The following is a 12,375-nucleotide window of genomic DNA, read 5'->3' as shown; positions in this document are numbered from 1 at the left end:
CGGTGTTTCCTCCGACACATTGGTGCAGCTGGCTTCCGGGTTAAGCGAGCGGGTGTTAAGAAGCGCAGTTTTGCGGGTCATGTTTCGGATGGACGCATGACTCAACATTCGCCTTTCATGAGCCATTGAAAAGTTGCAGCAATGAGACAAGATTGTAATCATGAAATTGGGGTAAAAAATGTAAAGAAATAAAAAGTATAGATACACAATGAGTAAGGATAACTTGGCTATATGCAAGAGGTACCAGTACGGAGTGGATGTGCAGGGGTACGAGGTAATTAAGGTTGATATGTACATATAACTAGGAATAAAGAGACAAGGCAAAAAGATGGATAATCAACAGTAGCAGAAGCATATTTGATGAGTCAACAGAGTTGAGTGCGAAGAGGGTCAATGCAGATAGTCCGGGTAGTTATGGTTAACTATTTAGTAGTCTTATGGCTTGGGGGTAGAAGTTGTTCAGGGTCCTCTTGGTTCCAGACTTGGTGCATCGGTACCCCTTTCCATGTGGTAGCAGAGACAACAGTCTATAACTTGGGCAGCTGGAGTCTTTGACAATTTTTTGTGTCTTCCTCTGACAATGCCTGGTGTATAGAGGTCCTGGATGGCAGGGAGCTCGACCCCAGTGATGTGCCGGGCCGTACTCACTTCCCTCTGTAGTGCCTTGCGGATGAATAACAAGCAGTTGCCATACGAAGCGGTGAAGCAACCAGTCAAGATGCTCTCAATGGTGCAGCTTTATAACTTTTTGAAGATCTGAGGGCCCAAATCTTTTCAGCCTCCTCGGGGGGAAGAGAAGCGTTGTCGTACCCTTTTCACGACTGTGTTGGTGTGTGGACCATGATAGATCCTTAGTGATGTGGACACGAAGGTACTAAAAGCTTGACCTGCAGTTACTCCCCAGTACACTCTCTCTCTCTCCCGCTCTGTGTGATTGGGTGGTTGGCGACAGGTGTGCTGTAGTCAAAGCAGATCCCTACCCAGCTGCAACTCGTTCCATAATCAAGACCTCTACAAATACTCAGTCCTGCCACTTCCACTCTGCCAGATCGTAATCTCTGCTAATTTACCGCTCTGGCTCCTGTCTCCCATTCGACATCTTACCACCCTACTACCCTGTTCTGGATTTAGCTCACCACCACTACCTTGGATTCCCCTCCAGACCTGTTTACCCGGTTCTACCCAATTCACTCCAACCTCAGTCTCCACATCTGGTTTTATACAACTCATCCGAGCTTCCCCGGATCTTCCCCTGATCTGTGTTACAATAAATATATTGGTTCATTCATACCTGTTTCCTCGTCTGAGTCTGCTCTTGGGTTCCCCTGTGTCGCTCCGTCTAACAGTTTCCAATGGTCCACGATCAGCTCCTTTGTCTTGCTGACGTTGCAGAAGAGGTCTCTGACCACCTCCCTATAGGCTATCTCATCGTCGTCGGTGATCTACCACTGTCGTGTCGTCGGCAAACTTAATGATAGTGTTTGAGGTGTGTGGCCATGCAAATGTGAATGAACAGGGAGTAAAGGAGGGGACAAAACACGCACCCCTGAGGGGCTCCCGTGTTGAGGATCAGCATATGTTGTTGCCTACCTTCACCACCTGGGTGCGTCCTGTCAGGAAGTCCAGAATCCAGTTGCAGAGGGAGGTGTTAAGTCCCAGGGTCCTTAGCTTAGTGATGACCTTGGAGGGCATTATGGTGTTGAACACTGAGCTGTAGTCAATGAACAGTATTCTCACACAGGTGTTCCTTTTGTCCAAGTGGTAAAGGGCAGTGTGGAGCGTAATTGAGATTGTGTCATCTGTGGATCTGTTAGGACGGTATGCAAATTGAAGTGGGTCCAGGGTGTCTGTGATTAATGGTGTTAATGTGAGCCATGACCAGCTTTTCAAAGAATTTCATGTCTACAGATGTGAGTGCTATGGGGAAATAATGAAGTCATTTAGACAGGTTACCTTGGTGTTTTTGGGCACAGGGACTATGGTGGTCAGCATGAAACATGTACTGTGGTATTACAGACTGGGCCAGGGAGAGGTTGAAAATGTCAGTGGACACTTTCCAGCTGGTCAGTGCATTCTCTGAGTAAATGTCCGTATGGCCCTGCGGCTTTATGAATGTTGATGGTCTTACTCACATCAGCTATGGAGAATGTGATCAAATGTTTGTAGCCACGTCAGTGTTGCTTGCCTCGAAGCGAGCATTGAAGGCATTTAGCTTGTCTGGTAGGCTCGCGTCACTGGTCAGCTTGCGACTGGGTTTCCCTTTGTAATCCGGGACAGTTTACAAGCCCTGCCACATCAGATAAGCGTCAGAGCCGGTGAGTAGGATTCAATCTTAGTCCGGTATTGTCGCTTTGCCTGTTTGATGGTTTGTCGAAGAGCGTAGAGGGATTTCTTATAAGTGTCCGGGTTAGTGCCCCGCTTCTTGAAAGCGACAGCTATAGCCTTTAGCTCAGTGCAGATGTTGCCTGTAATCCATGGCTTCTGATTGGAATATGTACATACGGTCACTGTGTGGATGACTTCATTGATGCACTTGTTAATGAAGCCAGTTACTGATGTGGTTAACCTCTCAATGCCATCGGATGAATCCCACAATATATTCCAGTCTTTGCTATCGAAACAGTCCTGTAGCTTAGCATTTGCTTCATCGGACCACTTCTGTGTTGAGCCTGTCACTGATACTTCCTGTTTGTCAAACTGGGAGTACACCGGCAAGTATAAGAATATTTGCCAGGAGGCCTCCCGGGTGGCGCAGTGGTTAAGGGCGCTGTACTGTAGCGCCAGCTGTGCCATCAGTCCCTGGGTTCGCGCCCAGGCTCTGTCGTAACCTGCCGCGACCGGGAGGTCCGTGGGGCGACGCACAATTGGCCTAGCGTCGTCTAGCAGTGCGCGCTAGCCAAGGTCGCCAGGTGCACGGTGTAGCCTCCGACACATTGGTGCGGCTGGCTTCCTTCTGGGTTGGATGCGCGCTGTGTTAAGAAGCAGTACGGCTGGTTGGGTTGTGTATCGGAGGACGCATGACATTCAGCCTTCAGCCTCCGAGCCCGTACGGGAGTTGTAGCAATGAGACAAGATAGTAGCTACTACAACAATTGGATACCACGAAATTGGGGAGAAATTGGGGAAATTGGGGAGAAAAAGGGGTAAAATTCAACAACAAAAAAATAAATTAAAAAAAGAATATTTGCCAGGGCGTATTATTTCATTATAAATCTGATTATTTCACATAGCGATGTGGGAAGCTTAAAGGCTAGCTAGCTGGCAGTATTTAGCCAACTTGTAGCAAGGAAAGACAAGACTTAATTGGGGGTCATGTGGGCAGTTTCGAAGAGTTATAAAGGTTGAATCTTCCCAAATTGTACATATTTGTGACCCAGGGTCCATCATGACCCGGCATATGAAATTGGAAGTCAATCGATCCAAAAGCAGTTTTTTCCTCCATTGGACACAATGGCGTTTCAGTTCTGGAAGCTAAGAGGCTTGTGAGAATTCATTCTGGAGAGAATATTGGTTGAACATTTTTTATTTACTTGTAACTGTGTCTGTCCTGTCTGTCTCACCAATTTATCCATTGTAGCTGTATCACCAACTTCCTTGCCTTGAATGCAATGTATTGACTTTTGTCAATGCCCTTGATGCATATTTATATATCACTATATTGTCTGTGGAGGAGGGAGAGAGGAAGGAGAGGGAAAGAGATGAGAGGGAGGGAAAGAAGAAGGGAGAGAGAATGGGGGAGGAGTGAGGGAGGGGAGAGGGGGAGGGGGGTCTGTGAGTCACATCTTTTCCCATTGAATGCAATGTTTTGACATAAACATCAACACTGTGACACTCATCGTTTCCCATTGAGTACCATGTATTGACATAAGCGTCAATTAGTTGATGCTCATATTTTCCCATTGACTGGGAAGTATTGACATAAGCATCAACCCTGTGACACTTGTCTTTTCCCATTGAACGCAATGTATTGACATAAGCGTCAACCCTTTGACACTCGTCTTTTCCCATTGAACGCAATGTATTGACATAAGCGTCAACCCTTTGACACTCGTCTTTTCCCATTGAACGCAATGTATTGACATAAGCGTCAACCCTTTGACACTCGTCTTTTCCCATTGAGTGCAATGTATTGACATAATCGTCAACCCTTTGACACTCGTCTTTTCCCATTGAACGCAATGTATTGACATAAGCGTCAACCCTTTGACACTCGTCTTTTCCCATTGAACGCAATGTATTGACATAAGCGTCAACCCTTTGACACTCGTCTTTTCCCATTGAGTGCAATGTATTGACATAAGCGTCAACCCTTTGACACATCCTTTCTCATTGAATACAATAGAATACATTGTGTGCCCTGACACGGGGACAAGAAATCTTTCTGACTGCTCCTGATAAAATAAAAGGCCCACGTTAGAAGTGCAGACATATACGAATGACAGCATCTCCATGGGCATTTTCGAAGTTCTGTGAATTTAGTAAATCTACGCTGGTTTGAATAACATCAAGAAAGCAGAATGAGGGGAGGAGAAAAGTCTTGAGCTTTGATGTATAGGATTGAGATGTGATGAGGTCTGTTCAAAGTGAGTACAAAGTAGTGTTAAGCTGCAAAAAAAAAGTAAACGCAGCTTAAGTCAAGGTTGGGAAGCTGAAGTAACAGGAGATGATGAAGGAATGTCCTGTCTCACCCAAAACGAAGGCTAGAAGATGAAACGCTGTCTGGCATAAAAAATAGATGCATCGTTGTGAAGGTGTCTTGAGTTTTAAAACGCATTTTTGTAACTGCTACATCGTGAAAACGTGGAGGTACAGTTTTAGAGAAGATCTACTGTGATCGAAATGGTCTAATGTTTGATTAATCAGGTGATCATGTAAGCGCCAGCTCATTATCTATTGCATAAACCTACCGTGTTGTATCCCCATCTATTGTGTTTATGAATAGTGAATAGTTACAACCATGTGGCTTTGAACATGAAGAGAAAACAACATGAAATTGGCAATGCTACAGACATCTGCTCTCAGAAGTGGATCTGAGTTTGAGTCATTGATCTGCTGGTGCCGTATTGCCACAGTTAGCGCTGAGAGCTCGGCTTTCCTCTTGGGTCCCATAGAGGAATAGGGAATAAACCCCATTGACATAACTGTGGGAATATTTGCTTTTCACCCTGTCCCTTGCAGCTTTTAATGCCTTCATGGTTTTTCTGTGAGGTTTTATTACCTCATTGTGTTTTTTTTAAAAACCCTTTATTTAACTAGGCAAGTCAGTTAAGAACAAATTCTTATTTTCAATGACGGCCTAGGAACAGTGGGTTAACTGCCTTGTTCAGGGGCAGAATGACAGATTCTTACCTTGTCAGCTCGGGGATTCAATCTTGCAACATTTCGGTTACTAGTCCAACTCTCTAACTGCTAGGCTACCTGCCACCCAGTGCAATTTGAATGCATCTCATTGTGTAGTGGTTATCCATTGGGGCTGTTACAGCACTGCGTATCAGTGTGGAATTTTGTTTTGGTTGTTGTTGTTGTTGTAAGAGGATCCCACTGGGTGCCATGTCTCTGTGCTGTGTCTGGGTGATTTGTCTCTGTTGCAGGTCCAGTGCTCAAGCTGCAGCAGCGAACCCCTCGCCGGCGGGGCCAGCAAACTGCTGAACAGCCCTGAAGACAGTCTCTATTACAACCAGCTAAATGTGAGTTCAAAGTGGTGATAAAGCCCTTTGTCTGACTTTGGTTCCAGATGATAATACAATTAAATCTACCTGTGCCAGACCCTCGAGCCCCACCCCCACGCTTCTCTGCCTCTTGTCTTGAACATGTGCTTATGCTCTTTATCTGTTGCTTTCATGTCAGGATGTCTGCCTTCACGGTGAATAATTGATGTGGTTTATCAAAGCTGAGCAAGATGGATGCTTCATCAGGCTCACTTGAGCCCTTTGATACAAAAAAAATAAAAAATGCTGTGACTTCTGATACTATCAGCATCTGCTCTCATTCAACACAAAATCACTTTGAATTAAAAATGTATGACTCTCTGCTCATCTTTTGACTGTGTGCTCTTGGCCCTTTCCACAGAGAAATCTGGATTACCAAGGGAGCAAGAGGAAGCCGAGAACTTGGGTAAATAACTGCTTTCCTTCCTACAGCAACTCTAAACAGAGCAGGCCCTTTGTGGAATAGTAGAATCCAGGAATGGATTTTGTTTTCCTATCATGTAAATTGAGAGCTGAAAATAACCACATTTTTTTACGAGCTCCTTTGCGTCATTAGAGAGGGCGACATATTACGGCTTTGTCAGCATGCTAATTTTAATTGTTGACAGTTTGACTATTTGTAAACCAGGTTTATAGGCGACCAAGTCAATGTCATATAGGAGAGGCTTAATTCCTCTCTGCCTTATCTAAGTTAGATATCATTGCTTTTATTAACGGGATTAAACTGACTACATTTTCTGTTTTGAAATGTTTTAAAAGAGCCGTCTTAACATTTTCCCTCTCATAATCTTCCTATCTTCAACATCACAGCTAAATCCAAGTGCTGGACAGAGTACTACAAATTACTGTCACCGGTGGAGTCAATCCCAGAGGAAGGCTACTCCACTGGGGCCCCTCCCACCCTGTCAAGAGGGCCACTCTTCAGTCAGAACTGAGCTACAACCCCTGTCAACTAGTAAGAGTCAAAGAGCACTAGCCAGACACACACTGAAAGAACCTTTCCTCCATATGCACCATGTATTACAAGTACCAGTGATGTACAACAAGAGACCAAAGCAAATTATTTTTAATTATTATTATTATTTATTTATTTTTAATTATTTTTAAGACTGACTAATGATGCTCCCCATGTACAGGTATGTGTGTATCTGGCTGATCATGAACTTTTCTCATGAATATAGTTCCGCTGCCATGTTGTACATCAGCAGTTCCTTGTACATTGACACCTCCCCCACACACCTCTCAATTTAGTCAGATAGGCTCCAGTAATGGAGGGATTAGTTATGGTGTCGTTCATTCCTCTTCTGGCTTGTTTTGAACAAATCTGGTTCACACAAGAGACTCATGTTAAAAGAAATATCATGACAAATCATGACAAAATGGTACAGATGTTGCATCCATACATTAAAAGTCAACGACAAATGCACGTTTGTGGGGAGAAAATGACAGCTGTTTAGCGGAAGAGGAAAAGACCAATGAAATCATATATTTTTCTTCTATGAAGTTTCATTGTCAGGGAATATTGTACAATAGACCCTGACTAAGACTCTCCTAACAGCAAGCTTGAGCCAAAGTAGATACTGTAGGAAAACAGCTCTATTTAGAGAGGAGGGGTGGAAATCAGTCATGGAACCAGACTCTGAGAACTAGACATTTGCCCATCATCCTCAGTCTGTGCAGACCAGGGCTAGCATTCGAAAGGAGTAATAGTGTCATGATCGGTGTATCAATTCTCTGTTCACTGTGGTACACTAAATTAAGTGTAGCAATTCTCTGTTCACTGTGGTACACTAAATTAATTGTAGCAATTCTGTTGTCAAGTCCTCTCCCTGAAAAGCTGTATTGAGAACATAGAGGTATACTGCAATGTGAATAGTCAATGTTATTATTTAACCCTTTGCGGTTAATTATTCAACCCCTTTCAGTGAATTATTCAATAATGATTGTAATATGTTTTTTTATTTTTATCATTATACCCAGAGTGATCTATAGATGCTGTGTACTAGAATCTCCAAAAATTGTCTTTCACTGAAACAGAGCTAGTCGTAACTCTGAATTTCCCCCAAAGTATAAGAATTTCCTTTTAAGATGTGTCGGAAATGCGGGGCTGGCAAGTTGATTTGTAGTGGGGGGTAATTTGCATATCATTTACTGCATCTCCTTTTGTTGACACCCCAGGGCCCAAGCCAAGATTTTGATCTTAATAGGAAGAGTAGGGGGGTATGACTAGTTAAATAAAGGTTAAATAAATAAAATAAATAAAAATGACTGAAGATCCCTTCCTCCTTATTCTTACTCAGTGAGAAACACATTAGAGCTCTGCCGAGATAGCAGGACCAGCCACAGTCAGTCCAGGTTCTACTCTACTCTAATTCCTTTGGGTTTTCAGAAGCCCTAGTTGGCCATCAGAGAGCAAGACTACTTACATTACGCGTCAGGACTAGGTCGAGTTGCATTCAGGTTTTGTGGGACTTTAAAGCTAACATGTTGTATGGCTTTTTCACATTGTGAGACATACTGTACTAATATGTACTAATAATGTTATTCATACCTGCGTACATTTTATTTGCCATATCTTCAATCTAAGCCTACTAGAAAGTCTGTGCCCTCATGCCTGGAGGGAAGCTAGAAGTAATTCTGCTACCCAAGAATAGTAAAGCCCCCTTTACTAGTTCAATTAGCCGAGCAATCAGCCTGATACCAACCCTTCGTAAACTTTTGGAAAAAATTGTGTTTGACTAGATACAATGCTATTTTACTGTAAACAAATTGACAAACAGACTTTCAGCAAGCTTATAGGGAAGGACATTCAACAAGCACAGCAGTTACACAAATGACTGATGATTGGCTGAGAGAAATTGATGATAAAAAGATTTTGGGAGCTGTTTTGTTAGAGAGTGTGGCTTTTGACATCGATCATAGTCTGCTGATGGAAAAACGTATGTGTTATGGCTTTACACCCCCTGCTATATTGTGGATAAAGAGTTAGACAGGTAACAGAACACAGAAGGTGTTCCAAGTAGAATCAATAATTCCTCAGGGCAGCTGTCTAGGCCCCTTACTTTTTTCAATCTTTACTAATGAAATGCCACTGGTCTTGAGTAAAGCCAGTGTGTCTATGTATGTGGATGACTCAACATTTTACACATCAGCTACTACAGCGAGTGAAATCACTGCAACACTTAACAAAGAGCTGCAGTTAATTTCGGAACGGGTGGCAAGGAATAAGTTAGTCCTAAATATTTCATAAACTAAAAGCATTAAATTAAATGATGTGGAAATTGAGCAAGTTGAGGTGACTAAACTGCTTGGAGTAATCCTGGATTATAAACGGTCATGGTCAAAACATGTTGATATAACAGTAGCTAAAATGGGGAAAAGTCTGTCCATAATAAAGCGCTGCTCTGCCTTTTTAACAATACTATCAACAAGGCAGGTCCTACAGGCACTAGTTTTGTCTCACCTGGACTACTGTTCAGTTGTGTGGTCAGGTGCCACAAAGAGAGACCTCAGAAAAGTACAATTGCCTCAGAAAAGGGCAGCACAGCTGGCCCTTAAATGTACATGGAGAGCTAACATTAATAATATACATGTCAATCTCTCATGGCTCAAAGTGGAGGAGAAATTGACTTCATCACTACCTGTTTTTATAAGAAGGTTTGACATGCTGAATTCACCGATGTTTCTGTTTAAACTACCTCAGGCACCTATGCATACCCCACAAGACATGCCACCAAAGGTCTCTTCAAAATCCCCAAGTCCAGAACAGACTATGGGAGGTGCACAGTAGTACATAGAGTCATGACTACATGGAACTCTATTCCACATCAGGTAACTAATGCAAGCAGTAGAATCAGATTTTTTTTAAAGATAAAGATACACCTTATGTAACAGCGAGGACTGTGAAGAGGCACACGCACAGACACACATATACATGATAAGACACACACTCTACACATGGATGTTGTATTGTAATATTTGATAATAAAGTGTTATGGGTAAACTGTTATGAAATGTAATGTCATGTAATATTTTAAATTGTTTATAACTGCCTTGTTGCTGTACTCCAGGAAGAGCAGCTGCTGCCTTGGCAACAGCTAATGGGGATCCTTCATAAATACAAATAGTGAGTTGAAAGATTATTGGTGGTTGATAAGGCAGAATCCAGTCTTGATTTGGAAAAGCTCTTCTGTTGTTTAGGGGCAGCATCAGAAAAGAGTATATGCAAATTTCAAGGACCAATAAGATCTGTTTAGTTCCTCTGTCAAAGCTGAAAGCATATTTTTGTATTCAAATTGTAAACCTTTTCTACTAGAGCGGATTCTACATTAAATGCCCTTTGAGATTGAAAATTTGTCTGAAGAAAGTCAAACTAAGGGAATTTATATGAGTGTACTGAGATACTCAATCTCTGATTATAATTTTACAGTGACATTAAAATGAATAGTTGACTATTAGTTATTGAACCTCACCAAATATTTATTTAAGACATATACGTAAATTGCATTGCAGTATTTTACATTTCAACACGACGCAGAGGGATTCATATGGAAATTGCAAAATTGCAAGAAATAAAAGGGGCCTATAATGTGGCGTTGGCGATTGTGCAGTTAGTTCAAAAGCACTTCACCTCCGGTTGTACAGCGGCGGATCCAGCAGTAATTAGAATACTGCTTGTGCATTACTCCCTTACTGGGGATATTTCGTTCCACTGAAGAGCCGGCTGAAATAGGTCACCACAGCACCCTGTAGTGTGTCTTAAAAGTACAGTGAATCAATTAAGTGTGATCATGCGCCCTTGATTATTTTGGCCCTGTTTTACCATGGAAAGGAATTTGAAATAGGCTTACTTAGTTTTAATAACAAGGTTAGACTATGGTGATATATGGTGCTGTGAGTGGGTGTTACTTTCCCTCATTCTCTCTCTCTCTCTGCCAAATGAAGTCCCTGGCTGACTGCCTGCCTGAGCATGTGAAAGGAGGTGACCTGTGGATGTGACAACGTTGGGTACTTGATTATGTATCTGGTAAACAATGTTACACTGTTTGTTCTAAGCTTAGAATATGCTTGCGATGGTATTAATGGTATGGATGGGAAAAGTGGTCATACTGGTGTTGGACGGACAGGTGGACACCAACCAGACGGAGCAGATCTCAGTGTGTGTCTGTTAAGTAAAGGATTGAGGCCTGTCACCTGTTTTGTTTAATACCTCTTCATAAACCCCAGCTGCCTCCTGTTTTTCCCCTCATTAAATCTGTCTGAATCTGGGGCAACAGAGGACTCCTTTAATGTGGTTAAATCACCACTGATGCCATTTTCACTAGTTGCTGCAAACACTGCGTTTTCCGCCTAAAAACATTCATATCAACCACATTTCATACTACCGCTTTCTTTCTGATATCTCGAACTCCAGCCTTTTACAAATTATGAAAAGCTTTTATTTTCCACGGGAGCACATTTACCTTTTTTTCACCTAATAGTGATGTCTTACTTCAAAGAGTGAACACAAATTAGGGCAACGTTGTCCTGTTTCTATATCCTTTGAGTTCAAAGGGAGAGTTTTTGAATATCAATGTTTCTTGAGCAGTATTTGCAGGCACACTCTGTTTTAATGCAGTTTATGTCCTTTTGAGATACAGATGTTCAGCATTGCATTAAAGAATTTCAGCAGAGACTCTCGAGGACGGTCCTCGCAGGCCTTACCCTATGATGCTCTTAGCAAGCTAATGATTGATGCCAAAGAAATGGACAGGCATGAACGTCAAACAGATGTCAGATGTGTTGAGGGTTCTGTGCAAAAGAACATTCCCTAAAAAGTGCATTAATAAAGAAACTGGTTGAGCAGGGGAGAGGGAGAGAGAGAGCGAGAGAGAGAGAGAGAGTAAAAGGGAGAGAGGAAGAAGGAGATAAAAGAGTGTGTTGAGTATGCACATCAAAGGCCTTTTAATGACAAGGGAGGCCATTAGAGTTACAGTGGCTTTTGTTTCAGCTTCCTCACACCTGCAATTTGTTGCGGTCATTCTATGCGCAGTTTGAGTTGCTCACATTTGCATGAAGAGAAAATGTATGCATGAAGGGATTTCCTTGAAACTTTTCCTCTGTCATTTGGGTAGCTAATGACTGGTTTTCCTCAAAGAATTGTATTTGAAAAAAACGAGCATTCAACAATCAGGTTACTTACCCATGCAATAACATAGTAAGCTAGCAAAAGACTAGATACAAAACAGCGTAAGGAAACAACATTCATCCTATGTCCTACGAAATGTGTTTGGCTAAGAAGTTTGAATGCCTCTGGTGTTGGAGTGAGGTTTGACAAATCAGAGCGTGAAATTCTGATTAGCCTCTCTCAGCTTGTGGAATGAACGGGGCACTAGCAGACTGGGCATGGCCAAAGGTGTGTAACCTGTTCTGTTTTGCCTCGGCACTGCTCGCCCAGATGGTGGGACCAGCTGCCATTAGAATAAACGCTGGGCGGGTAACAGTGTGAGAATCACTGTGGCCTTGCTGTAGTTTGGGAGAATAAATGGGGAAATCTGTCTCTCTGTGTCTCTGTTTTTCTGCCACTGCTAAGAGAAACAGGATCATATCACCTAGGGCTTCATGAAATAATCTCCTTTACTGTCGGGCACAGGCCCCTAACATGCATCCATGACAATTATACATTTAT

General features: G+C 42.6%; 1 pseudogene across 1 annotated transcript in view; it reads left to right on the top strand.

Annotated features, from left to right (window-relative positions):
- Positions 1-8,727, top strand: part of LOC110502051 (myosin-IIIb-like) — a 93,805-nt pseudogene extending 85,078 nt beyond the window's left edge. Inside the window, exons 28-30 of the transcript XR_016490723.1 lie at positions 5,592-5,687; positions 6,070-6,114; positions 6,519-8,727. The product of XR_016490723.1 is annotated as a myosin-IIIb-like (transcript). The remainder of the gene's footprint in view (positions 1-5,591; positions 5,688-6,069; positions 6,115-6,518) is intronic.
- Positions 8,728-12,375: the final 3,648 nt, after the last annotated feature.

Source organism: Oncorhynchus mykiss, chromosome 22 (assembly GCF_057628025.1).
Source record: "Oncorhynchus mykiss isolate SJ-2025 chromosome 22, ASM5762802v1, whole genome shotgun sequence".
Taxonomy (NCBI): Eukaryota; Metazoa; Chordata; class Actinopteri; order Salmoniformes; family Salmonidae; genus Oncorhynchus; species Oncorhynchus mykiss.
The sequence above is the reverse complement of the archived record's forward strand: the minus strand, read 5'-3'. Positions and strand labels throughout refer to the sequence as shown.